The sequence below is a fragment of the Armigeres subalbatus genome, chromosome 2 (genome assembly GCF_024139115.2).
Source record: "Armigeres subalbatus isolate Guangzhou_Male chromosome 2, GZ_Asu_2, whole genome shotgun sequence".
In the NCBI taxonomy this organism is placed as follows: domain Eukaryota; kingdom Metazoa; phylum Arthropoda; class Insecta; order Diptera; family Culicidae; genus Armigeres; species Armigeres subalbatus.
Window position 1 is genome coordinate 72944319 of NC_085140.1, and position 23293 is coordinate 72967611.

The window sequence follows — 23293 nt, forward strand, 5'->3', positions numbered from 1 at the left end:
GCTACACCAGATGGTAGTATCATCATCATCATCTCACGGTATGAAATGTGTCGGTCTTCACGTTTACAAGGTCAGAAAGGCACCAAACCGGAACGACAAACAAAATACGGTAGCCAAAACAGACTCCAGGAAGCTGTACGTAAACGAGGGACACCGTGATGGACGGCGAGACTTACATCAAGGCAATCACAGGGCAAATCTACCGAGAAAAAACTGCCCCCATAAGCGACTATGCTGCTCTTAATGCGGTCTCACGGAGGCAAGACGTTATTTTGCCCGACATGTGCATCCTGTAACTACGCGAAAAAGTGTTGTGCCATTATGAAGGTCAAACTTCGTAAAACACATATTTGAGAACAAGCTGCATTTGAAGAAACAATGGGTTGAAGTATCAAAACAGGGGTCTGCGAAGCGGCCATGTTTCTGATGACAGCATCAAAATCATCGATTAATTTAATACGAAGGCGTAATCATAATCGTTGAAACCTGCCATTGAAAATGTATTTTAAATATCGTGATATTTTGGCGAAGTAGAGCGCTTGGTGCCCATTGAAATATTAAAATTTATTAAAGGCATCAATATTCTTGTTGAAATAGCACCTCGCATTCATACTTTCGCACAAGTTCTTGAAAAATGATGAAAAATAATTACGTCTATATGGAAAAAACCACTTCGGAATAGTGGTTTGTTTACAAAATAGAATTGTCAGTGGGAAATCCAATTTCAATAGAACAATAAAAGATATTTTAGTTACTAGATAAAGATTGTCGCTGTCGTCGCTGTCCGGAACATCTTTTGCTGGCGAGGATAGGGGAGCTAAATGTCAAAGGAGGAAAATCCATACGATTTGACAGGTATGTACCACACATGTTTCGGACAGCAGAACAAAGGGAACCGAAGCGACAATCTTTATTTAGTAACTAAAATATCTTTTAGAACAATGGGAAACTCAAAGATGTTGACTATTGTCAAACGTAGTGGGTAGGATTGGGGTTGCCAGATACCTGTATCAAAAGAAGTCGGCACCACCATTGCAAGAAACCTTATGATAAGTGTCAAGGACTCAAGGACAAGGTGTGGGCATTAAGTCATGGAGAGGAAATAAAAAAAAAACAAATATTGTAAGAACCTCTCGTTAATAATGTAGATTATTCTAAAAAAAATTGATAATGTCCGACTAAAAAAGAATGTTTGTGTGTCACATTTTCATCGAGTACAGTCTTCAACTATTTAAAAAATCGAAAACAAAATATGAAAAAATGCTGCATTTGTGAATCAGTTTACACGAAGTGGGCCAAAAATCGAGCCAATGTTAGACCAAAATAAAAAAACAGCACCTTTAAATTATTTGTTGGTCTCGTCAAGAACGCATATTTCTTTGGGAAGCTGACCATGAATAAGTTAAAAATGTTCTCGCGAACTTTCTCAAATGTTACCGCTTATGCTCTATGTCCATTAAGGTTGCCAGGCCTTGAAATATGTCTGTATTTATAATGATATTATGCAATATTAGGAAATTGACTGATGAAACAGATTTATACATCCAAATAAAAAATGAAAACAGTTTAATTTCTGAACGAGGACAATCGTAAAGAAAATATCGAAAAACATTATGGTAATTTTTTTTAAAGTTTTAGAGAAATTTTTAACTGTTTTCTTGAGCCGATGCGATACTTGAAAGAAATAATTTATCATTGTATTCATTTCATTCACATTTAAAAGCCATATTTTTATAGGCAGCACTGGCGATTTTTAAAATTATGAACAAAATAAAAGGACTGCAATAAAACTTTGGTCCGGTTTAGACAAACATCAGAGTAGTTCTTCAGCCCTTTTCACACAGAAATCTTATGACTTTTCATTTAAATTTATTAAACTGTTGGAGACATCAAACATATGACTTCTTAAGGGATAGCTGTCCTTGAATAAATAAATTTAATAATATTATTTATAATTAAAAAAATTAATCAAGACAGTAAAAAGAGACGAAATGTACGACGATATTTTTAGTCGTTTATTGCATTGGTTATTGGCAATAGTTTGACAATTTGAGAATTTTCTCGAATGGAAAATATGAAACCATGAAAACTCTAAAAAAATATAAGGAATGTAGACACTGTGACAATGTTCTAAAGAACTTCATGCAGAAGCTTTTGGGCAATACTTCGAATCTGGGTGCTGCGGATAGAGTCGCTTTTCTGCGCTCAAGCGAGCAGAGGGATATTTTGAAATCACTCCCATAAACAAAATTATTTTGCAGTTACTTGGCTGTCAAACATTTCCCGCTCTTTGAATTTCTCTTTCCACGCTGCATGAGGGCGCACAAATGCGCTAGACTCTACATGACTTTACGATTGTTTACATACATTCATGCTCCAATCAGCTGCTGAATCTCGTGAAATTTCGTAACGAGTGCTTTTTAGTTGCATTCCCACTAATTTTCAACTCGAAATATAATGTGAGAATATTTGTTACAAAGAATACAAAACTCAAACAAAGTTTATTTTTATTTTTTCCCAAAATAATAACAATACTTCTCAATATTAGATCAGAAACGAACATAACCACAATCTTCAATGTTTGGCTCCGGCACAATAGAAAATTTTGGCTTCAGTTTGACAACCAAATCGATTCTATCCGCACCACCCAGCTTCGAATGAATTTTAGAAAGGCGTTTCATAGAACAAACTTTGAGAAAAAAAGCATGAGTGAGACTACTTCTCCCGGAAAAAGTCTTGGGCAAACCTCTAAATAAATTATTTGAAGGAACACTATAAGAAATTCTGGAAGTAATTACTGAAGAATTAGTTACGTCATAAAAAAACAGACAGAATCACCGTCTTCCACCAGAGATCGAACAGACTGAACACTTCCCAAGTAACCATGAAGCTATATATGCTTGCAAATAATACAGCCATTAAAGTTGACTTAAAGTGGAAAAAGGCCCTTTTACGACCGAAATAAAGCTTCATTATCTTGAAATGTTGAAATAAAACATAAATAATGCATCGCTGCATTCGTGATGCTGAACTACTGTATCGTTGCTTGACAGTTGATGAATAAATGCTTCTTTATATCGTTAAAACTGATCTAATGCAAATAGCATTTATTATGCTGATCTGTGATTGATTACATGCAATAATTAATGCTTGGTGGTTACTTGGGTTTACACCTGGCATTAGACAACGGACAGGACATTCACACAACACCCAATGGACCAGTGAATGATTTTTCGCTTTACGAAACGTTTCCTCCTTGCCAGGGTGGGAATCGAACCCACACTCCACAGCATATGCGTTTAGACGATAGACGTCGCTAACCGGCCATGAAGCCCACAAAATGTAATATATGTAGAAGCTTCGAAGTATTTAGACTAGGGGCTAGGGAGGGTCCAAGTCTCCCCTCCCACCCGTCACTCCCTAAGATTTTGGTAGTGACATTTGTTTTAAAATAAAAGAGTTACCTCCCATATTCATCTAATCACAATGAAATAAATGCAAATTATTGGGCTTGTTACTCTTTATCGAGATTTTTTTCATCTAATAGCGAAAAACGACGTATTGGTGCATTTTTTTATTAGAGACACGATGAATTGGCAGCTAGAAAATACATGAAATAGATTTAATGAAATTAGTGTATTGTGAATCACAATTAAATTGAGAATCAATTTTTTCCATTATGACCTGATGTTAGTAAAGTATAGCAAGTTCTGGAAATATCAGTCACGAGCAACGATCCCGATGTATCTGATTAGTGAAGCAGTGACTGTTCGAGTGCACGATCTTTCTCCTTCAACATTTCATGCTACTGTACAAGGAGCACTACTTCCTCGGCGTTCCAAACGAAGTACAATATCGTCACATTCGGAAAAACTTTAGCTTGGAGACTCATCCAGCTTGGAGACTACAGTTGTTCGAGTATTGACTAGCAGCTCAAAAGAAAGAAAATAGATGGAGGTGGTATAGCCCTCCTAGTTACGCCGAGCAATAGAAGTGGTTAACGCACTGAGTTTTTATTTTTGGAACTTTGATAGACATTCTGAAGCATTAAAACCATCCTAATGACATTGTTGGAAATATATTATGCAGGAAGATCTGATGATCGATAGAGACCTCAACTGACCATCCTTTCTATTCCAGTGGCGATCATGGAGATGCAGAGTAGAGCTCGGTCCTTTGTAGCCATAAATGTTGACCTAATTGTACTCTCTTAATCTTAAGCCGACTCTGAAGGCATTGCTGTCACCGTTATTTTAGAGCGAGAATTGCTTTTTATTTAGTCCGAACAAAACTATTCAATCAATGAGTTGTGTGTTTTGTTGTTTCTCGAATAATCAGTACTGCAACTTAGAAGTGTACAGTCAACCAAGCCGTGATAAGCTGAGAAATTAAATAATTTCATTAGGGTGACACTGAGAGGCGGAGGCACTACAAACCGTGTTATTTTTCTTATCTTTTGTATCATTTTACTTTATCACCTTGTAATTTTGAAGTGGTGAATTTAGGTTTTCAGTTGTTCGATGTAGCTGTAAATGTATCAGCATGCGTATTACGAGTAAGCACGCGTCCAAACCCGTTATATATGTTGTAGGTAAAAAAAATGATTGATGGTGTTTTGATGATTGTTAACGCTTCCCGTATTACGTGAAGTTAAAGAAATATTCGAAAAGAACCCTTTGTAGATTTTGACTGAGGCTCATCTCATAATACAGAGTTTTGGTAATTATATCAGGTTTATTCTCTAGTAGAAGTTCAAATGATTTTCAAATGGAAATTCCTATCTATTTTAGTATTTCGAACGAACCACTCGGAATACAGTAGAAAGCGCTTCAGGAATTGTGCAGAAAGGCCTCCTGGGAAGCACGGAAAAACTTACAGAGAAACTCGGAAAATCTTGCTGGGAAGCTCGAAAGCCAGGAAAAACACCCCGGAAAGCTTTCATGGAAAATCATAAAATTTTCCAAGGAAGCTCAAAAAAGCTTTTAAAGAAGCTCGAAAAAGCTTCCAGGAAAGATCGGAAAAACTTGGAAAAGGCTCCAGGAGTGCTCAGAAATGCTTCCAGCTCGGAAAAGCTTAGAGGGTAGATCAGAGAAGCTTAGAAGAGCTTTCTGGGAAGCTCAGAAAAGCTTCCAGAAAACTGAAGAAGCTTCCTGGGAAGCCCAAAAAAGCTTTCAGGGAAGCTAAGAAAACCTTCCTGGAAAATTCGAGAACGCTTTCTGGGAGGCCCAGAATACTTACTGGGAGGATAGAAAAAGCTTCCAGGAAAGGTTGGAAAAACTTCTGGCAAGGTTGGAAAAGCTTCCAGGAGGCTTCCAAAGTACATCGGAAAAGCTGCCAGGAAAGCTTCAAAAGGTCAAAAAGCTTCCAGGGAAGCTAGGAAAAGCTTCTACAATACTCAGGAAAGCTTCTTCAAAACTTCCTGAAAAGTTCCGGAAGGCTTCTTGGGAATCTCGAAAAAGCTTTCAGAAAACATCGAAAATGCTATCAAGTAAGATCGAACACACTTTCTGGGAAGTTTGAAAAATCTTCCAAAAAGTTTTGGAAAGCTTCATGGGATGCACAGAAACCAACGTCCTTCAAGGTCGGAAAAGCTTCCACGCCCAACCGGTGATTGTAAGATTTTCTTACAGTTCTGTATAAGAACGTACCAAAATCTCTATAAGAACTGGGCATAAATTGCTAGAGTCTTATGCAAATAATGTATAAGACCTTACAATTTTGCAAGCCTTTTCAAAAATATTTGTATGAGAGCTTACATTTGTTGTATAAGAATCTTTTAATTTTGCATATGCCCAGTTCTTAAACAGATTTTAGTTGGTTCTCATACAAAACTGTATGGCGCAGGGAAGCTAAAAAGAGTACCCAGGGAAGGTCGTAAAAGCTTTCTAGGAAGATCAAAAATACAATCAGAGAAGCTCGGAAATGATTTCAGATAAGCTTCTTGGGAAGCTCCTTATAGCTTCCAGAGAAGCCCTGAAAAGCTTCCAGGGAAACTAGGAAAAGCCCTCAGGGATGGTAGAAAATGTTTTCAGGGAAGCTAGGAAAAGCTTCCTAGGAAAATAGGAGCAGCTGTCAAGGGAGGACATAAAAGCTTCCTAAAAAAATGGGAAAAATCTCAGGGGAGCTCGGGCAGCTTCAAGAGAAACTCGGAAAAGCTATCAGGGAAGCTCGGAAGAGTTTCAAAGGAAGCTTGGAATAGCCACAAGAGAAACTAGGAGAAGCTAATAGGAAATCTTGGAAAATATTCCAGGGAAGCTTGGAAAAGCTTCCAGAAAAGCCCGGAAAATGTTCAAAAGAAGCTCGGAAAAGTTTCCACTGAAGCTTGGAAAGGTTTGCAGTGAAGCTTCCAGAAAGGCTCAGAAACATTACAGAGTAAGAGGTGAGCCAGCCTATGGCTGAAAACCTCTCAAATAAAGACAATAAAAACATTACAGAGAAGCTCGGAACAGCTCGAAAAAGCTAACTGGGAAGCCCGAGAAAGCTTCCTGGGAAGCTCGGAAAAGGTTTCACGGAATCTCGGTAAGCTTGCAGAAAAACTTCCAGGAATCATCGAAGGAAGCACGGAAAAGCTTCTTGGCAAGCCCGAAAAAAGCTCCAGAGAAGCATGGAAAAGCTTTCAAGGAAACTTGGAAAAGTTTTCAAGAAAAAACGAAAAAGCTTCAAGGAAAGCTCGGAAATGCTTTTATGAAAGTCGGAAAAGCTTTTAGGGAAGCCTCGATAAGTGCCGCGAAGAGCCTCGATAAAAGCCCGGAAAAAAATTTGGAAAGCTCTAAAACGCTTCCAGAGCGGCCCGGAAAGGCTTCAAGGAAATCTTGGAAAAGTTTCAAAAGAAGCTCGTTAAAACTTCCAGGAAAGCTCGGAAAAGCTTCCTGTGAAGCTCGAAAAAGCTAACTGGGGAGCTCGTGAATGCTTCGTGGGAAGCTCGTAAAAGCTTCCACAGAATCTCGGCGAGTTTTCAGAAAAGCTTCCATGGAAGCTCAGAAAAGACTCATCGGCATCGATAAAAGCTCGGAAAACATTTTGGAAAGCTCTGGATAGCTTCCAGAAAAGGACGAAAAAGCTTTCAGGAAACGTCAGAACAGTTTATAAGGAAGGATGGAGAAGCTTTCTACAAAGTTCGGGAAAACTTCCTGAAGAGCTTGGTGACCGCAATAGCTTTCAAAGAAGTTTCTTGTGAAGCTCGAAAAATCTTCCAGAAAGGCTCAGAAACATTACAGAGAAGCTCGGAAAGGCTCGAAAAAGCTAACTGGGAAGCTCGTGAAAGCTTCCTGGGAAGCTTGGAAAAGATTCCACAGAATATCAATAAGCTTTCAGAAAAGCTTCCAAGGAAGCTCGGAAAATCATCGAGGAAAGCTCGAAAAAGCTTCCAGGTATGCCCGAAAAAGACATCAGGGAAGCATGGAAAAGGCTCCAGCAAAGTTCCAGAGAAGCTTTGAAAAGCTTTTAATAAAAAACCGGAAAATCTTCAAGGAGAAGCTTTTAGGGAAGCTCGAAAAAGAATGCTAGGAAGCTTGAAAAGGACTCCAGATGAACTCTTGAAAGTAAGGAAAATGTAGAAGTCATTCTATGAAGCTCGGAATAGGCTCCTGAGAAGCTCAACCAGGAAAGCTCGGAAAGCTTCTTGGGAAGCTTAGAATAGCTTTCAGTGAATCAAGGGAAATATTCCATGGACGTTCATGAAATCTGTATGGATTCCTGCAATTTTTTTGTGGAAATTGCAACGACATTTCCCGTGAAATATCAAACGTTTTTTTCCTGAGAATATTCACGAATTTCCTATGGAATTTTTAAAAAAATCTTGAGAAAAGTAATAAATTTCTTGTGGAAATTCGAATGAATTTCACTTAAAAATGTTAACGATTTTGGCATAAGTATTTCCAGTGAGAATTCCAACGAATTTCCCGAGGAAAGATTGACGAATTAAGGCTCCCTTAGACCTAAGCGATTTCATAGCAGGGACGGCGACAGCTAGTCCTCGCTATTCTATCGTTCGATTGCTGCTGGCAATGTTCCGCTTAGAGTAGATGTCCACGTAGCGGTTTTTTAGCTGCGTGAACGCCGCGTCGACGCAAGGTACCCAGCATCAAATAAAGTAATGCACACTTATTCAAACCTCTACCCGAAGAAATTCGAACGAAGTTGTCAGGGAAGTTTGTATGAATTTCTCGTGAAAATTCGTGAGACTTTTTATTCTGTATACTTCTTATACTATTTATTTTATTCAAATTCTAACGACTCTGTCGCGGAAATTTGAATGATTTTTGTTGAAGGATTTCCTCAAGGACTATAATAGAGTTGGATTAGATATTATGGATATTGTATATTGCCGGCTATTGTATAGATGCGTGGCTACAAAGCAAGACCGTGTTCAAGATAACTGGGTTCGATGCCTGGTTGGGTAAGGCTATTGGAAATACGAATGCAAATATGGTAACATGAAATAGAAACATCGAGCAGCTCATTACTTACGTTTAGTGATCGTAATTTCAGTACAGCATCTGAACATTGATTTCACAGAGCTAATCAAAGTATTTTATCACATGGCCAATCAATTACTCTGAAAAATTGTATGCGCTCGTCGGCATCACAGTCCAGCATCGTTGGAAATAGTTTCAACTGAAAAATCAAAATTCAACAGCCAATCTTATAGTGTTGAATTTTCAATCAACAGTTTAGTTGGGCTGTTCTTCTTCTTCTTCTTCTTATTGGCATTACATCCCCACACTGGGACAGAGCCGCCTCACAACTTAGTGTTCATAAAGCACTTTACACAGTTATTAACTGCAAGGTTTCTAAGCCAAGTTACCATTTTTGCATTCGTATATCATGAGGCTAACACGATGATACTTTTATGCCCAGGGAAGTCGAGACAATTTGCAATCCGAAAATGGTCTAGACCAGCACCGGGAAATGAACCCAGCCACCCCCAGCATGGTCTTGCTTTGTAGCCGCGCGGCTAATGAGGGCCCCTACTGTATTCAAAATACGAGAATTCCTGGTATATCAAATAATTTCTGACCAACAACCAATGCCTGATTCTCAAATTCATTTCTTCAAACTTAACTGGGTTTCCTTTTCAATATTAAACAGATTGACCTGGATATTTGCGCCAAACCGGCCAAACCATTCTATTTCATTTCATTAAAGACATTCACTTCATGCCTGACCATCACCAGTTGGTCGTGTTATCGATTTCCTTCTTTCGTTCACCCGAAATGGCCCTAATCCCTGGCCTCGGATAGCGCAAACATCGATGACGCTGTTTCTGCCGTCTTCAAGGTAACTGGGCCAACCGCACTGCGAGGGAAAGCAATTCCATTCGGATTAGCCCTACTTGACGGCATTATCCCGCACCCTGCTGCCTTCTGCGAGTTATAGAACTGCGGAACGTAATCTTTTCGACCAACACCGACCAGTCAGTATGGTGGGGGTGCCCTCGTGTCACCAAGCTGGAGGCACACATTTTAAAGCCGGCGCGGGGCGGGTGGAATTTTGCGGTTTTGACAAACGGGTCATCGCATCGCAACAGCACCACCCGCCGCAACCGAAACATCAGACGAGGGGGTATCGCATTTCACGCACCAGAACGTGCCATTATCAGGTCGGGTCGCGATCCGATCGGTGCGCGCTGGTCAGTCATTATAACCGAAGGAACCTTTCCTCGTCACCAGTTCGGACTATAATTTACGACGGAACGTTGGGTGCGTTGTTATTGTTGTTATCTCCACGACACGAAACGGGCATACCAGCCATGTTTTCATGCTCGGAAAGCCCCTCGTACGTATACGCTTTGTTATTGTTATCGCGCCGGGGTCGGTCGGGTCGAAGTTGCGTGACGCTGGATGAAAGTTCCCGGCTTTTACAAAGTTTCTTTTATTATTCAAAAATTGTTCGAAATTGATTGTGTGCGGGGAAATTTGGTGTGCGGGCAGAGCCGCGAGAGCCAAATTCAAATTAGTCTCGACCAATATATCTTTGGATTCGACTGACGCTCGACAGCCGAGGCTTTCTCCGCGCTCGAGAACAGAGGAAAAGGCACACACCGCACAGTTTGAGGAGCGTATAAATTCTTATAAAAAATTAGCCCCCATGCACGGGCAACGTTGGGAGATTATCAGTTTCCTTTTCCCGTTTTCTACTAGTAGAACCCTAATCACCGTGCCACGTTGAGTAACCAGAGAAAAAAGAAGGAAACCATGTTAAACGACGCTCGGAACAACCCGGAGTGGTTTCGTGTTATTGAATTTTAATGACGTGAGGCAACCGATTAGAGATCTCCACGGGTCCCGGTTCCAGTCGGTGGGTTTATCTGGGCACGTCGAGAGTAAATTTGAATCTTTTATAGTTTGAGAAAGACTCGTAAATTTTGTTGGAATAACGAAAACAAAATGCCGTAGGCTCGAGTGATTGCGAGTGGAATCCAAAGAAACTAATCGAAGAATGGATTAAAGCAGTTAAATTTATTGAACAGGTTTTTTTTCTTCTGCGGTAAATGATCCCTCTTGACGAAAAATTTCATCATGTGGGATATTTAGGAGCTCAGCGACGCAACGCGACGGAATGGGATTGACAATCTCATGAGCTCAAGCATGGTATTATGCGGTGTCAGTTTTCATTCAGTACCCCCAGGAAGTCATCCTTTCGCCCACAGCTGTCCTTCAATTTGGCTGAGATGAAATCGATACTCTTCACTCGTACGAGCCGTGATTTGTGTGTGGGAAGACCTAGAATCTAGGATTGGGTAGCGCAAACACAGCAAGCGTTGAAGCGTCATTGTCGTAGCTGTTGTAATTTTGCTTGTTTTGAGGTTTCCCAGCTGTCAACAAGCGAATCCAGTGACAGCTGCGTTGATTGATGTGTGAAATGTTTCGACTATGTAAAGGAATTTGTACAAGTTCGGGACTTCCTTATGGTTTTGCTCTCACTCGAAGCGTTAATTGTCTTTCGGTAAGTATACGAAATTTGTTGGATACGTGCCAAGGGTAAGTACAAACAATGCAAAATGTGTGATTTGCACTTCTGTCAATCTGTCAACTGTCGATCTGTTAATCTGTTAATTAAAACAAGCAGATATCTTGGCTGACTGCTAAGATATGCGTGTCGCGACACCGTCTCCGTCTCACAAGCTCCACGTTAAAGCATCTCCGTGCCTGGAAGAGTCTGACAATCGGTAATAAAAATGTAAATAAACCACTCCCCTACTTGCGAAAATATCAAAACAACTCAGCCTACGACGATGTCAATTTAGTGCGGACGTGAAGAGATTCTCTCGAGCACTTCGCAAATCATAAACCTGTTCAAGGCGGGCAAAAACCTGAATCTAACCTGAAAAGAAGCTCGTTGACGAGCGTCTGGGATGGTAAAGAAACTGGTTTTTGATATGGAAACGAGAAGACCGCCTCGTGTATTACACAAAATTTATGCTTTTGCGTCGTGCAAAATATCACATCTACCTGCCAAACCGAGGTCAAAAATCGATAAATTTATGTGCGTCCGCCCGTCGTTCCTTCGGGGGACGGAATTCGTGATTTATAGTTTCCTTCTCAATCACTCTGGCTCCGGGAGGTTAACGACCCACTCCTAAACGAACGACGACAAGACAAATCCCAAAAACAAACAAAACAGTAGCAATGACCCCGAGGACCCGAAAACAGAACAAATAACGCAATGAGCAAATTGCAAGAGTGGGACCTCCTGCCGGGGGTCGTCACTTGAAGCAGAAAAAGGAAACCACTCCGTTGTGCCTTTCTTTCCATTTTTTTTTTCCTTTTTCGCTACAGTCGTAAACTGTCATTGATACAATTGTTTACGTGTCGCCGGGTCTCGATGGCGGAGGATAATGCTGATTGTCGTCGTCGTACTCCGGCACACTTTAGGAGTCGCTGCAGCCACTGAACGAGTACAAAAGGAAAGATCGAAGGTCTCGTCCCGGTAAACGACGACACCGAGACCAAGCCGGATCCCTCCTGCTGTTCGATGCTCTTTATTAATAATCGATAATAAAAACATAAAGAAATTAAAATGTATTAATCGAATCGTTCCATTGTGTTGCGGTTGGCGAGTTTCCTTTTGCGGTCGGTTCCTTTTCTTCGTCGAAAAAGGCAATAATGGACGGCCGCAATTGTAAAGCAATTTGGCTGGAGCACGCTTGACAGTTGCATTGCACACTGCGCGTAACCGGCTGCGTACCGAGCTCGAGCGTCTGTAGCGGCAGTGTGACCGGGGCTGAACCCTTTCGAGTAGAAAATCGAACGTTCTCACCAACTAAGCGTACGTCGCAGCAGAGCAGCACTCGCGAGCAAAATATTTACATTTTGGAGAAGTGAGCCGAAGCACTTATTCGATATTTACATTTAATATACGTACGGCCAGCTCTCCGTCTTCAGGGCTCTAATCGTCGTCCCAAAAAGAAGAGATGAAACAATCCTCACGCGGCTGAGAACGCTGCGTAAACAAAACGCCAAAACGAGTGTAAATATTAAACGTGTAGGGTGCTGCCAGGGCCGAAGTAAGAGGATGAGGCAAGGGAGAAACAACTTCAAACAATCGTAAAAGCAAAAGTTTTTTGGTAAACTATTCCATTTTCGAAACGGTCAATGATCGTTTGCCGTCTTCCGAGCTGGTGGTGATGGCGGGGGAGACAGTTGTGTAATAACAATAAAAAAGTAGAATTAAACTGAAATATAATAATAATCAAAGAATTAAAATACAAACATGTGGTCGAGTCGTGAGGCAACGCGGTTTATAGGACAAACTGAGTACTGACAGTTTGCGGGGGAGCAGGGGTTGGCCCTATTCCATCTAATAGACAACCCATGTTTGGAAAGTTTGGCTGCTGCTGCTGCATGACGCGAGTAGGTGGCGGTTCGGTTCGTGCAACGAAAAACATATGCGTGAGAGTTTGAATAAACAATAAGTTTGTTGCCGAGAAATGAAAAAGTTTCTCCATCACCGAGCCGAGTTAAGAGTAGGAGCACGAGCTGCTGCAGTACCGGACCGGAGATATGGCAAAGTTTGTCTTTGTTCGTGCGTTGTGCTGCGGATCAAGCAAAGCGTTCCGTGCAGTCGTAAATTGTTTGTAAGATTTTATCGTCTTTGGGAGTGAAACGTAAATAAAGTTTTGTAAGCTTCGATCGAGTGTTTTTATTTTCGGGACGTACCTGTTCGACAATCCATGGCCAACATCAGATCTGAAATAGATGGAGAACAAAAGACGTTAGATAAGTTGAGTTTCAGAAAAAAAAATCAACAGATTTCCTTGACCTAGTCAAGACACGCATTCACCCCTCGTTACCCAACTGTCAAAATTCATGTATCATCCCCCGCATGACTCAACCGCACCAAGGGGGGTCGTCCATCAACCCGCGCAATGGCACTCATCCATCCTTTCGATAAACATCTACACGAACGCAAAACAACCTTTTCCTTTTAACCAACAGCAGCCAACAACAACAAAAAAAAACATTGCACCACCAACCGCACTGAAATTATGTCAGAATTTATTAAAGATTTTATTTTTATGATTTATTCAACTGAGCGTAAACGAAACGTTCAAGACCTAGCGGTTTGCTCTCTTGTCCACGATGACGGCCTACTGTACCTACTTCTCGGTCGTCTCATTGTAGCCGTAGCCTTTTCCTTGATGCAGCTTCATCTTGGCATCGGACCATATAGCAGTAGCATGGCCTACTGCTCCAACTGCCACGGCTGCTTTTATTATTTTTATTATTGATCCCGTTGCTCGCGAAAGAGTTTTTGTTGTTCTCTCGTTTTGCCTTCCTTTGCGAATTTGTTTCAATCTTCTTCCAACCCGTTGTTGTTGTTGTTGTTGTTGCCCCGGAGAACGCAGACACATGGACCCGCAGTAATGACCGTTTCGGTCTTTGACATTTTTCTGGCTACTTCATTTTGCTCGAAGCTTTATTTTCTTTTTCTTTTAATTCAGTTCCCTCGGTAGCTCCCAGGGTTGCGATAAGGATCCCCATTGGGACTCGAATCGAACCAGAAATGCAGTGGTCGTTGCGATAAATAGCGGCACGAAAGAATGGCAAAATTCGACTTGGAGATTTTTCCCGATTCGAAATAAATTTGGATGCATCGATAAAGTGTGGTTGAAATATTGGCGGGTTCATTTGGGAAATGGATGCCGTGGTACAGGTTCTCGGATGATTCGAGGTAATAAACCTTTCCAGTTGAAATTCACATCTCGTTTCATTGGTTCGATCGATTCTTTTGATGATATTCCTTGACAAACCCATTGAGGATTACGATGATAATCAGACGCAGCTTCGGAAAAGAATCCACTTGGGATTCTTTAGCGAATCTACTTAGGATTGCGAAAGTAAATCAGCTTGGGAATACAGTTGGGATTCCAAAAGGAATCCAGTTAGGATTCCGAAGGGAATCAAGTTGAGATTCCGAAAGGAATCCACTTCGTAAGGAATCCAGTTGGGAATCCGAAGGGAATCCAGTTGGGATTCGAAGGGAATCCACTTGGGATTCCGAAGGGAATCCACTTGGGATTCCGAAGGGAATCCACTTGGGATTCCGAAGGGAATCCACTTGGGATTCCGAAGGGAATCCACTTGGGATTCCGAAGGGATTACACTTGGGATTTCGAAGGGGATTGACTTGGGATTCCGAAGGGAATCCACTTGGGATTCCGAAGGGAATCCACTTGGGATTCCGAAGGGAATCCACTAGGGATTCCGAAGGGAATCCGCTTGGGATTCCGAAGGTAATCCGCTTGGGATTCCGAAGAAAATCCACTTAGGATTCCACTTACGAAGGGAATCCGCTTGGGATTCCGAAGGGAATCCGCTTGGGATTCCGAAGGGAATCCGCTTGGGATTCCGAAGGGAATCCGCTTGGGATTCCGAAGGGAATCCGCTTGGGATTCCGAAGGGAATCCGCTTGGGATTCCGAAGGGAATCCGCTTGGGATTCCGAAAGGAATCCGCTTGGGATTCCGAAGGGAATCCACTTGGGATTCCGAAGGGAATCCACTTGGGATTCCGAAGGGAATCCACTTGGGATTCCGAAGGGAATCCACTTGGGATTCCGAAGGGAATCCACTTGGGATTCCGAAGGGAATCCACTTGGGATTCCGAAGGGAATCCACTTGGGATTCCGAAGGGAATCCACTTGGGATTCCGAGGGGAATCCACTTGGGATTCCGAGGGGAATCCACTTGGGATTCCGAAGGGAATCCACTTGGGATTCCAAAGAGAATCCGCTTGGGATTCTGAAGGGAATCCGCTTGGGATTACGAAGGGAATCCGCTTGGGATTACGAAGGGAATCCGCTTGGGATTCCGGAGGGAATCCGCTTGGGATTCCGAAGGGAATCCGCTTGGGATTCCGAAGGGAATCCGCTTGGGATTCCGAAGGAAATCCGCTTGGGATTCCGAAGGAAATCCGCTTGGGATTCCGAAGGAAATCCGCTTGGGATTCCGAAGGAAATCCGCTTGGGATTACGAAGAGAATCCGCTTGGGATTCCGGAGGGAATCCGCTTGGGATTCTGGAGGGAATCCGCTTGGGATTCCGGAGGGAATCCGCTTGGGATTCGAAGGAATCGCTTGGGATTCGAAGGGAATCCGCTTGGGATTCGAAGGAATCCGATTGGGATTCCTTGGGATTCCGAAGGGAATCCACTTAGGATTCGAAGGAATCACTTGGGATTCGAAGGAATCCACTTGGGATTCCGAAGGGAATCCACTTGGGATTCCGAAGGGAATCCACTTGGGATTCCGAAGGGAATCCACTTGGGATTCCGCTTAGGATTCCAAAGGGAATCCGCTTGGGATTCCAAAGAGAATCCGCTTGGGATTCTGAAGGGAATCCGCTTGGGATTACGAAGGGAATCCGCTTGGGATTACGAAGGGAATCCGCTTGGGATTCCAAAGGGAATCCGCTTGGGATTCCGAAGGGAATCCGCTTGAGATTCCGAAGGGAATCCGCTTGGGATTCCGAAGGGAATCCGCTTGGGATTCCGAAGGGAATCCGCTTGGGATTCCGAAGGAAATCCGCTTGGGATTCCGAAGGGAATCCACTTGGGATTCCGAAGCGAATCCACTTGGGATTCCGAAGGGAATCTAGTTGGGATTCCGAAGGGAATCTAGTTGGGATTCCGAAGGGAATGTACTTGGGATCCCAAAGGGAATTCACTTGGGGTTCTTGGGGGAACATTTTTGGGATGCCGAAGGTAATCTATTTGGGATGCCGTAGGGAATCCACTTGGGATTTCGAAGGGATTCAGATAAGAAATCCTGACGAAGATTCCGAACGGATTTGACGAAGATTGCGGACGATTTCCAACGAGTATTCAATGCAAATTCTCAAGAGGTTTCAAAGAATCTTCTTGATGGATTCCAACGAAGAAAATTAAAATGAGGATTATGAAAAGAATTCAACGAGGATTTCGAAAAAAAAATCCAACGCGGTTTTCGGAGTAAGTCGATCGAAGATTCCGAAGGAAATGCAATGAGGAAATCAAAGGAAATCTAACGAAGATTCCAAAGCTAATATAACTAAGATTGCGGAAAGAATCCAATCAGAATCGCATTTGGGATTCAAGAAGTACTCGTGTTGAATGTTATCCTATTGAAAATTTCTTAATCTGGGTTTGCGATACTTAAGCGCGATGAAAAAAATCATCATCAATTCCAAATGGAAGATCTTGATAAAAAATCATCCCCGCTGTTGAAAGCCATCTTTCAATTGCCGCAGCTCGGCGAAACAATGCAATGGATCAACACCTTCTCTCTCATACGGCTCAACCCGTCCTATAATGCATCACTCTTCAGCGGACTCGCCACATGTTCGGCCATAAACCATAAATCAATTTCCATTCACACCACCTTCGTCGTATAGGAAAACTTGGCCTCTTACTGTTCCCTCGTAGGAGATTGAGCCATCAACAGTTCTGCAAAGTAATGTATTTGAATCAACTAAAAATATGCACGACGAGGGCTGCGACTGAGAAAATTTTAAGTCTGTGCACTCCGGATTAATCAACGAAAGTTTATGCAATTAGGGCACTCATCGAATTGTGATTCAGGATGTTCTGGAGATATTCTACATGTATTTTTCTACCTACTTATGAAATTGCTAGAACGTGAATATCGTTCATGAATATCTTAATCTTGTCGTTTGCCAATATCTTTATGATTGAATTTTGACAATTTTAGTCATGATCTTACTTTTGTGCACTCTTGAAACAATAATCCGCAGCACAGCACACTCGTGAAGGTCCATGTTTAGATGTCAAGAAATAACATCCGAAGTTCAAGAGTCAGGGTTGCATGACAGTGCGCATATACTTGGTATGCCAAACAAGCGAGGTAGAGGGGGTAATGAGTGGACTTCACATTTGAATCACCCCCAAAGTGCAACCTCCACAGCAACACAATTTGCGCAATGATCTGCAATGATTGGTTCCGCCATATATCGGGCTGCACCGCGCAGATCACACCGAAACCGTGCGCTAAACCGACAGCGCGAAAACAATCCGTAAAATATTGCTACTGGTTTCTTCTCTTTACAACAACCATCGTCGTCGTCGTCAGCAGCATCAACTGCGTGGTCGACGTGAGCAGTGCCGAGCGGCAAAAGACGAAAGGCATTTCCATGGACTGGTAACGGAGGCCTGCCTGTGGCCAAAAAGTCGTGTCGTTACTTGGCGGATTGCGATGAAAACGTTTTCAAATTCATCATCATATTTTGCGCCGCGTGCACGACCGCATCAGAGGCCACTGAACTGCAGGGACGAACACTGGTTTGCTCGCAGTGCGCGTGATGCGCTCCAGTGTTTCCGGAGCTGAACCACGTTTTTTTCACGGCGGACGCAGAAGGCCGCGTCTATCGTCGGTCGTCGTACACGTAAGGTGGTGTGCGCATCAAATTTCTGTCTTGCTGGCACAAAACTAAATATCGGTCGAACCGGGAGCATTCCTGCACGCCAATGGCCCCATAATTGCAGGGTTGCAGTGGCCTTTCTGTGCCAGTTGACAACTGCGCTTCGTTTCGGTTAATAAAAATGATAATTTTAGGTTGGTCCGAGCTGGCCGGCGCAGATGGCTGCCAAAGCGGACGTCACCGCGGCAATAACAGCAGCAACGGGTAACTAGATCGTGATGGATTGCTCACACGGCCGATTGGGACGCGCTTCAGCTACAATGTGATGAGTTTCTGGCCAAATGCCATTTGAAAATAAAGTACAGTGGTTGAGCTCGGTCGTTACGGTGACGTGTCAGTTGTTCAAGGAGAAGATATTGGACTATACGGTTATTAAAGGGACCTCCAGCCCCGAATCGAATGTCAATGTCTAAAATGCAACCGCAGGGTCGGGCCCACCAGCTGTGCTCAGTTCCTAATTTGTTTACTCTCGTGTTCGACTTTCGATTGTTTCTGAATCTGGCAGAGAGAACGACATAGGGCAGACGACGCAGCAGTAGCAGAGGAGACCCCCAGCTGCACTTTGATTTACGATCCGTGAGTCATCGTCGTTGTTTTGTTTCATTCGATGCATGCCGCCAGAGGGTGAGACAACTGATGAACAGCCGAAGATGCCAAGAAATTTGGTTAAACGGGGTAACAAATGATAATTGAGTTATTTTCCGATTCCTTTCCAGACGACGCGTGGGAGCGAAAACAATGGGACTGAAACTTGTTCCTGATTCGGGCGACGAGCGGGAAGCTATCACAAATTAATTAAGACTAATTCATTGTGTCTTTGCTCAACTGAGACCCAATGAAACGGAATGCAAATCAATCAACCCGGGTTTCTTCATTTAGAAAGTGATTTATCTTCGTTTGCTGCAGCGACATTCGCCGAAGATAAGAATTGTCATCACTCCACGTTGAAAGAAACCGGTTATACATTGGCGGACCCCTCACCGGCAGGCCTCTTTGACATTTCACAATTTTTCGGCGTACGGGACAGGATCTGCCATGTTAAAAGTCATGCTCGCCGTTTTTTGAACGGGTGCCAACTCATTCGTCGTAAATGCGTACTATTCGGGGCGAAGCAGATGCAGAAAACAGTGCGTGAGGCTTGGCGCTCGATATTTTTAGAGAGCCGTGTGATGAATGAAAAACAAAATGAAACTAATGAGCTACTCCCGTCGTCAGCACGTTGCCATGCAGTCGTGCCCCTCTAATGGACATCAGCTTCTTGTTTTTCACACACTCTGCCGTTATTGAAAAATAATTAAAAAATCCATTAATTAACATTTACCCGTTCGATTACAAACAAGCTTTTGATTATTTCCCAGATTCATTGGACCGCCCTTCGTACGTATCTGCTAATGCATTGTTTGGCCCTCCGCAAGATGATCGATTTTCGTAACTCCGCCCGCTTCCACGGTCGCAATGTTTCGAGGTTTTATTGCTGAAATAACAACAACCGTCGACTACGCGATCATCATCATCATCATGATGAAATTCCAAAACAAAAAACCTCAACAGCGCTGAGGCAACGCGGAAGGGAAGCAGCGGCGACACGTGAAGAACAGACTCCAATCTTGGAGCAATCAACTCTCCGGCAAGAACCGCGAAGGGCACGAACTGGCTCCACTTGCTTTGGCTACGGCGCGACTCCGGGCAGCAAGATTTTTAGGAGCTTTCAAAATATTTGCTTTTTCGTCGGGAACCATCTCGGCGAGTCGGAGAAAAATTAACTCCATCCCGAAAACTACCTCATAAATTCATAAGATTCGTGCAACACGATTTTCCCTTCTGGTTTGGGTACGTGTTGGTTGGCCGTTCACTTGCGCTGAGCTCCGATGCGAGGGGCTGAACCCGACCGATCCCGTCCGTCCCGAGCACGATGAGGCGGATGAAATTAAATCGATTTTGAACTTGGATCCTACCGGATCGGTTTGGAGCGGCGCGGAGCGACCCCTCGAGGGAACCAGTTTTTGTCTTGGGTGAAATTAATTTTCGGTTCGTAAATGAGGAAAGACAATGCCGAGGCTGCTGTGTGCTGCGGCGGTGGCTGTTGGACCCCTTCAGCGACATTGCGTCCCACAAACACCAAACTGCCTTCTCCAGAGCGGGGAGTTTATGCAGATCGGCGCAGTTTATGGAACCGGTCGCAAGCAGTCCGATTTGAATAAATTAATTGGAGATTCGGCCGAGCTGATTAGTGAGTTTCGGGTTTCCGTAGGTAGAGTTGGCGTAGTGGGGGCACGGTGCATTGTGGGACCCCTTACTGGTGACGTTCAGCGTGGATTACACCCGGGTTTGAACCCGGTTTGGTCAATTCGAAGTCACTTCACTCGAATGTGTATTGGCCGCTCAAACATTGTCAATCGATGAAATGGAAGTGCAACTGGGCTTGCGACGTTAGGCATAATGGACGTTAGGCATAAGGACGGTAAGCAAAGCACGTTACGCATAATGGACGTTAGGCATAACTCTGCCTTCTTTAAGTCATGGGCTGTTCTTTGGAGCATTGTATGCCTAACGTCCTAATCTAATGAGGATAACGAAAAGATTCCACTGAGGATTCCGAAGGGAATCCAGCAAGGATTCCGAAGGGAATCCAGCAAGGATTCCGAAGGGAATCCAGCAAGGATTCCGAAGGGAATCCAGCAAGGATTCCGAAGGGAATCCAGCAAGGATTCCGAAGGGAATCCAGCAAGGATTCCGAAGGGAATCCAGCAAGGATTCCGAAGGGAATCCAGCAAGGATTCCAAACGGAATCCAGTAAGGATTCCAAACGGAATCCAGTAAGGATTCCAAACGGAATCCAGTAAGGATTCCAAACGGAATCCAGTAAGGATTCCAAACGGAATCCAGTAAGGATTCCAAACGGAATCCAGTAAGGATTCCAAACGGAATCAGTAAGGAATCCAGTAAGGATTCCAAACGAAATCCAGTAAAGATTCCAAACGGAATCCAGTGAGGATTCCAAACGGAATCCAGTAAGGATTCCAAACGATATCCAGTAAGGATTCCAAACGGAATCCAGTAAGGATTCCAAACGGAATCCAGTAAGGATTCCAAACTAATTCCAGTAAGGATTCCGAACGGAATCCAGTAAGGATTCCAAACGGAATCCAGTAAGGATTCCAAACGGAATCCAGTAAGGATTCCAAACAGAATCCAGTAAGGATTCCAAACAGAATCCAGTGAGGATTCCAAACGGAATCCAGTGAGGATTCCAAACGGAATCCAGTAAGGATTCCAAACGGAATCCAGTAAGGATTCCAAACGGAATCCAGTAAGGATTCCAAACGGAATCCAGTAAGGATTCCAAACGGAATCCAGTAAGGATTCCAAACGAAATCCAGTAAGGATTCCAAACGGAATCCAGTAAGGATTCCAAACGGAATCCAGTAAGGATTCCAAACGGAATCCACTAAAGATTCCGTAGGGAATCAACTAAGTATTTAGAAGGGGGACTAGCAAATGAATGCCATTAAATTAAAAAGACATTTCGACTTGTAACCAAAGTTTTTATCTAGTTGAATACATGCTCAAGATGAATTTCCAGACAGATTGTAAAATTACTAAAATATATTACTTTTTATTGATTATAAATTGCTGGGAGGGAAAATGCGCTCAAAATTGAAGAACACTCAACCATTATGAAGAGATTGGTGTGAAGAAAATGTAAACGCTATGCCTTATTCAGTTCACCAACGTTTTAGATGGGCTTAAAGCCAAAAGATTGTTATCGGAAACACCTCCTCGCCCTATCAGCCGAACCACTCGCTCGTCCAGTTAATAATAACGATGATTGCGGTGCAGCCGGGTCGTATCGTGTCCAGCGCCGATCATCACATAATTCAAATCATATGGAACCACACGCCGGGCCACACCTCGACAGCGCGTGAGCCGTGCGGCTGTTTCGGATGACGTGCCGATGACGTCATAACCAGTCATAAAGCCCCCGAGGGGGCCGAGACACCATAAGTGATTTGACGTTTATATTTAGGGAGAGACAGAGGCGGAGCACATGCGGAAGAGTTCGCGTAGCATGCAATTTATGGAAAAAGATGATTTCTCATAACATGCACGGCGGTCAGGCGGCTTCTGTTATCCGACTCCGACCAGTTCGGAGGGAGCGGAAATGTGGGATGCCGGACGGGAGGTTCTTCCATGCAACAGCGCCTGCCGCCACCTCCGAGCCGCCTGAAAGGAAAATCGATCAATTGAATTCAATTGAATTGAGAGATAAGCCGCCTCGCCGCGAAGCCGTTGTTGCCGTCAAAATAGAGTCTGCTGTTACTAAAGAAAAAGTTACGGCGCATGGTGGTGCGGCGAGACTCGGGGGGACGCAGAATGGCAGCATGAAAAGAAATAGTGTAGTAGTAACTCCGCGCGCGCCCCTTGGCGCTGACCTTTTCCGCACGTCTCCACCCAGTGTAGAAGTAGATTTTCGAGAACCGGGAGAAAACCCGAGAGCATGATTATGCATAATATCGACCGACCGTGCTGAAAGGAAACGAACGGAAAGAATTACCTCGCAATTGAAGCATACCACGTAATTTTCTGCCTGTAGACTCGGTTCGCGACTTGTGTCCCCGCTCGCCCGCTTTCCTCCGACGGCTTCACCAGTGCAGTTGGATAATAGAACCCGAACTCCCAAATAGATAGATGTGTGTAATACAGCCGGTCGAAAAAGTTGAGCGCGATTAAACTCGTTACGTAAATGGAAAGCCATCTACAGAGGAGGCTTTCGGCAGCGACGCGACGCGTCAACAACCTCGAAAAAAGAAAAATACAAAACGGTGTCGGTCGGCGGCGCGGCTGCTGTTTGAAAATCAGTCCTCCGAAAGCTGCGGAACGAAACTGACCTCGTTTCCGTAAACGTTGGTGGTGATGGGTCGACGGTGGAAACAAAGCAGGCCAGCGCACAAACATGCCGAAAGGCTTTGGCTCCAAAAAAGGAAAAATTCTGCCTCCTGTGCCTGTCATTATTTGGGCCCCGACAACAACGACGAAAACGAAGGGAAAATGTTTTTCTCGGCGCGCAATCAATGTCTGGAGGGGGTATTCCGATTAGATCGGTGGAAGGAAATTAGCGAAAATACCGACAGAGGGAGCAACCGAAATGTGCGGACACCCGCTTCCATCAGGCACATGCATGTCTTCGGGGGTGCGCGTTTGTGTTCATGTTTTGTTTTTTATCCTTGAACGGACGAAGGACCTGCGTCCGATTTCGGTCGGTCGTCGTGACTGGACGCCCGAAAATGGATTAGAGATAGCGATCAGGGGTGCACCCCTCGAATTTCCAGTTCGTGTGGATATTTGACTAGTCATGATCCCTGCAGCTAATGGCGATT

At 43.6% G+C, this 23293-nt stretch overlaps 1 long non-coding RNA gene across 1 annotated transcript in view; it reads right to left on the reverse strand.

The window, feature by feature from the left end:
* The window catches only part of LOC134209077 (uncharacterized), a 90547-nt gene that overhangs the window by 13248 nt on the left and 54006 nt on the right, over positions 1–23293 (reverse strand). The window contains exon 4 of the long non-coding RNA XR_009978718.1: positions 13161–13190. This is a non-coding gene — a long non-coding RNA (uncharacterized LOC134209077). The remainder of the gene's footprint in view (positions 1–13160; positions 13191–23293) is intronic.